The following is a 5,936-nucleotide window of genomic DNA, read 5'->3' as shown; positions in this document are numbered from 1 at the left end:
AAGTCTGATTTATCACCGCAACTTGCAGGAGGACAAACCATCAGGAGGAAGCCGCCTGACCAGAGGTGTTGGAGATAGAGGGGCGGTCGACCAAGGGTGTTGGAGATAGCAGTCATCAGTTAAAACCTCATTTTCTCGCGAAAAGGGAGTTTTAGGAAACCCCACTCAAAACCTGAGGAACCCATTTCTCAGTTGCTAAGAGAAAACAAGAACACTCAAGATGGATGGAAGTTGAAGGCCAGAGCCAAAGGAAAGTTGGTAGTTTTTGTAAAAGAAGTCCCGAGCTAGATTTTATAGAGCTCAAAGGACAGTTCAAGGGTCATGAAAAGAGCAAGGGGCACTGGAAGCACCAATTTCCAAGGACGGATATGCATGCATACGGATATTCAATCAATGTCGACGCTTGAGATTCCAACCTTCACATTAATTGAAGGGGGCACTGTTTGGATTAAAACTTGATTTTTGGCCCAAGGTTGGAGTCCGCCCAAAAGGAGGCCTGGAGGAAGAGAAGATCAAAGCCCAGCCGAGACTTGGGAAGGCAGGAAAGGGCCTTTTTCTGACTTGATACAATTCACAAAGGCCACTTGCCTACCTACCCAAGGATCAAGTGGTGTAGACTGATCAGACTGCACAGCCCATAAAGTACTTTTTGGTGGCATTACATGTAATAAAGCTGATGAGTCATCACCCTCAGACCGCATTCGGGCAAAGCTGTTGCTACAGGAGCCGAACCGAGTCGTCTATAAAAGGAGGAAGAGAAGACAGGAATAAAGACACTCAATCAAACAAACAAAAGCACAAACTCTGCTTAAAAAGCCAGATTTGCCTTCAAACGAAGCTGTAGTCAGCCCAAGCTTTCATCCCCCTCGGGATAATCTTTTCTCCTAAACTTTGTAATAGCTCTGCTACCTTGTTCAAACTTGTTGTAGTATCGATTCACCCTTTTGTACTCTCCTTTCCCCTCTCCACCTAAGCTTTCAGACCTTTGACAGAACCACAAAGATAGGGACCTGCAAGACGATCAGCCTTAATTGATAAGGTTTAATCTTGCCCGACCGGCTTTGTTCTGTCTTTGTCTTTTCTTTCTTTAAAGTCTAGCGATATGTTGTATGTTTCTAGTTATATGCAAGTTGTTCCTAGCAAAATCACGATGACAAAGCTTTCTCAACACTTGGATCTGATTTAAATATATCTTCAATGCTTAAATTAGATCCAAGTCCTAAGCCCGCAGGCATGTAAATCTGATTAGTTTAAAAGTCCTTGGCCTCAAGGCATAAAAAAGAACTTTATGTGGACTTAACCCATCCACGACAATCCTTGATAAACGAGAAGTCCGAAGTTACTTGGGGCGCAAGTAATCGACCTACCTTCTAGTTTTCTTTCTATTATATCATGATTATCATAGAACGCTTAAGCATGGGATGGACTCTAATGGAAAGCCTCAAGGCCTACACCTAAGGCCCCACAAAGGCATCCATTTGGATTCATCCTATTCAGCGATCTTAGGAGTCTAAGCATAAGAATGAACTCTGATGGGAAGCCTCAAGGCCTACACCTAAGGCCCCACAAAGGCACCCATTTGGGTTCGTTCTATTCCTTGGATTCGGGTAATCAGAAATATAATAGTTAGAAGACTCCGACAATCACAAGAATACATATGATGCGTTCGAGTACTGGTTTAGTTATGTATGGGAAGCCTCAAGGCCTACATTTAAGGCCCCACAAAGGCACCTGTTATAACTAAACACGGTTTCTTGGATACATATATATATATATACAATGAAAGAACGACAACCATTTTACATCTGCCATGCTAAAGATGGCAGTGGCACGCCTGAGCACCTAAATGTTAACCTTGATTGTGAGCCTCAAGGCCTATACCTAAGGCCCCACAAAGGCACCTCTCAAAGTTAACTCTGTCCTTCTCTTTCAGCCTTGCCCGAAGAGCCTTGCCCGAAGAGTCTTGCCCGACGAGACTTGCCCGACAACGCCCAGAAACGAAGCAGAAGTCCGACAGCAGCCCTCAACCGGCGCCAACCTCCAGGGGAGCTGTGTGCTCGTCGGCCAGGAAACATCCCCAGCGGAAATTCCTGCCACGAACAGTTTCTAGTTTTCAATAATAGTTTTTTTTTTTTATGATTTACTTGGCGTCAAATCATTAGCTATGTGAACTCCTTATGTGCGACATCAACGAACTAACAAAAAATTAAACAAATTTAAACAGCAAGGACCACATTGATGTGTGTTAGTTAAATTCAGGGATGACAATAATTGATTTTTAAGTTGAAGAACTAAACTGATGAGTTAAATCATTTTGAATTACCATCTCTAACAAAAAAAAAAGTAAAACTGATGAAAATGATTTGAAAATTTTAAGTTTTAACAATAAGGACAAAATAATAGGTAATGTAAATAGTACCAGGATTGACTTTTTAGTATAAAAATGTGATTTTTTATTAAAATAAACAGTATCGAAAATTTTTCGTTAACATTCTTTAAAAAAATACCCTTTAAAAAATAGGAAAACTAATGAAAAGGGCTTGAAAACTTTGAGTTTTAATGATAAGGACAAAATAAAGGATAAAGTGAATAGTACCAGGATTGACTTTTTAGTGTAAAAATGTGGTTTTTCGTTAAAGTGAACAGTACCAGGTGCTTTTCGTTAAAGTTCCCTTAAAAAATAGGTTATGTTCGTCCCCCAACCAACAAAGCCGTCAGGGTTTCACTTAAGAGAGACAAATATGTAAAGAGATCATCAGTCTCTCTGACAAAACAGAAGAGAATTTGATTCTATTAGTATAATTTTTCTTGCCTTTTCCTCTCTGAGATTTTGTTGCTCCTTGTGCATAAACGCGTTGGCGTGCCTGGCTAACGTCATCATCTCCCTCTTTTGATTTATCTTCTTTCTCCTACGGATCAAAAGCTTAAAAATGTATGGTAAAACAGCAGGCTTTGCAGGCTTTTGCCCTTTTTCTCTTTTATATTTGTATCTTCTTGGTGAATGAAACATACACTATACATATGCTCCATTTTATTGAGAAGCACATTGAACCGTTTACTGTTACGTGGTGGTGTTATGATATAATACTGTTTTTTATATCATAATTTATTATTTAATTGAAATATTACGGTAACAATAAACTCATTTCATATAAATTGTTTTCTATTTTATGCTGCCTTGATTTTGCCTTTTCATTTTCCAATATTACCCCTCTTTGTGTTTGTGACCTTCATTTTTTGTCACACCTTGTGATCTTCTCCTTGTGGTGCGATCTTGCACTTTAATGGAATCTGTGGAAACGAGTTTTACTATATGGTCAAATATATGGGCTGTGTTTTGAAATGCTCAGGATGTTCCTGTTTTGTTTATCTGAATGCCAACACTTTACTGCTAAGTATGTTCTTTTGAAGACCAATGAGAAAGACATAGTGTTCAGATGCAAACAAGTTTATGAAAGTTTGTGTGGGGCTAAAGAGTAATGCTAGAGAGATTTAATTTGGAGATTAAATTTTGAAAACTAAATAACATGTAAGGTGATGATTGATTTATTACCTAAGTGTTGATAGACGTGCTTATTTCTATTAGTGGCACATCATTTAGTTTGTAAATTTAGTCTCCAAATTGAGTCTCCCTAACATTACCCTAGGCTAAATAACCATCATTCCCAAAATGAGGTTAGTATCCTTCAGAAATCCGGAAAGCAATAGGACCCAAAGAAAATGTCTCTAGATAAATTACATTCGAATTTTCGTTATAATTTTAAAGTCACTTAGACTTAGTAAACTCTAATATGTTACAATGTTAATCCATACACTTTGTGATTCTGTGATGATTTTTCCCACTGCTTAATGCAACTATACATAAAGTTTTGCATAAAACTAAAATGAATAGTCTGGATAGCTGAAGCAAGTATGCAAAAAGACTTGCATACATACATATATACATATGTATGTACATATATCCGTTTAAATAGCTCGCTCCACTGGCTAGCTACCGTATTGGGTGCATAGACATCCTCAGATTATAGCATCAAATATAATCAAACAGATGAGTGAAATAATTGCTCGATCAGAGCTATTCTAGTGTTGTGTGTGTGTGTGTGTGGGGTTTGGTTGGTGAATAAAATTATAAAGATAACTGTAAGAATGAAAGATCAGTACTGTGTTTGGTGATAGGCAGCTGGTAGCAATACAAGTTGGTGGGTTGGTGGGTGCATTTGTTATTAGAAACCCAAGTAATGAATACCGGTTCCTCTTTGTGAGAATTTTAGGAATTCTTCAATTAAGTATGTTTATCATTCACCGTACGGTTATAATTATTGTAATTTTTTATTTAAAGTTGAATATAAACAATATCTAACGAAAACTGGCCACATGATGTACGATAATCGGACGTGATTAGAGGCCCTAATCCTCAAGATCCTCACAAAGATGATCGGAGAGGATCCTCATTCCAGTTAATTAATTAACATGTTTTATAGGCATAATTTACTAAACAATTATAGAGGCCATAGAGAGAGATGGGGTGCGGCATAGAGAGAGAGAAGAAAGACATGTGTAATTGTGAGGTGTGTTCTATTCCACCCCATTATGCCTTTATTTATAGTAGTAGGAAAGATTAATTCCTTATCCTTTTAGGATTACAACTCTAATAGGATATTAACTATACTAAGGGGAATATTCAAAGATATTCCTAGAAACACTAGGATTTACACAATCATATTCATAATCTAATAGGATTGCAACACTCCCCCTTGAGTGTGTAAATACTTAAACAAATGGCGCATCAGGTCTTCAGTGATGAAGTAAGTATAGTTGATGAAGTCGTTGGCACAATGAGCTAATGCAAGTCTCAAATCAATGGAAGAATGCATAAAAAGGTAAAACTCACAAAACCTTGCTATGTTAAAACCCAAGGTGGGAGAAAACCCATAGACTAAGGGGGAAAATGAGAAGTTGCATTAAGTCAAAACTATACGTCTTCTAGACGCAAGTAGAAGAGTTTTCAAGGGTATGATCAGCCCAGGATGGGTGCCTCGTTAAAACCTAATTAGGTAGCAAAAACCCAGTGGGAAAAATGCTCCTAATTATAGGAAAAAAAAAGTACATTAAGATCAAGCAAGTATATTTCTAGATACTCCCCTTGAGTTTGACAAAGCTTTTGGAAGGTTGACTTCGGCAATGACGTCATGTAGAGGTCGACAAGGTTGTCTGGGATCGGCTTGCATGACTTCAATCTCCTGATGCTTTGTTGATGTAGATGCAGACACAATATGTCTTGGCGTTGACTTTGTTGATGTATCGTGTCTTGGTCGGTTGATACATGTGGCATAGTCTTCATGGATCGTCATTGGGACTCAATGATGGATGAAAACAGCAAGTACTTCAAATATGCTCAACAAGAACTCCTAACCATGTCTCACTTATGGTGTAGTGAAGTAAGGTGAGTCTTGGAATGATTCGAAGATTTCGCAACTAAGGTCATATCGTGGACCTCTAAGATATTGTGATATCCCTTAACGGTAAAGACATAACCATTCGGGGATTTTGCCTTATGTGGGCTTGATAAGTAACTAGCGTCAACATACAAACAAGGCAAGCATTATTCTGAGGATTAGAGGAGTCAGATTCGCTCGGGATGCGTTGGGATTAGCCCAAATCCATAGTACCTTTCAAGGTAGCAGAAAAACGTCTTTAATACCAATTCAGTGGTTGTGTGTAGGTGCGGTGATGCACCTTTACCAATAGATTAACAATAAAGGAGATGCCATTTCTAATTGCAATGAGCTAAGTACAACAAACCGCAAAGTTTAACTCAGATATGGAACTTCGGATTCCATAACCTCTTCAAGTGTCTCATTTGCATATAGGGTTGGAAGATCGTAGGTATACTCAAAGGTAACACCTTCAAAGTGTGGTTTGATTGGTAAACCAAA

The sequence above is a fragment of the Malus sylvestris genome, chromosome 16, assembly GCF_916048215.2.
Source record: "Malus sylvestris chromosome 16, drMalSylv7.2, whole genome shotgun sequence".
Taxonomy (NCBI): Eukaryota; Viridiplantae; Streptophyta; class Magnoliopsida; order Rosales; family Rosaceae; genus Malus; species Malus sylvestris.
Note: the sequence above shows the minus strand (reverse complement) of the source record.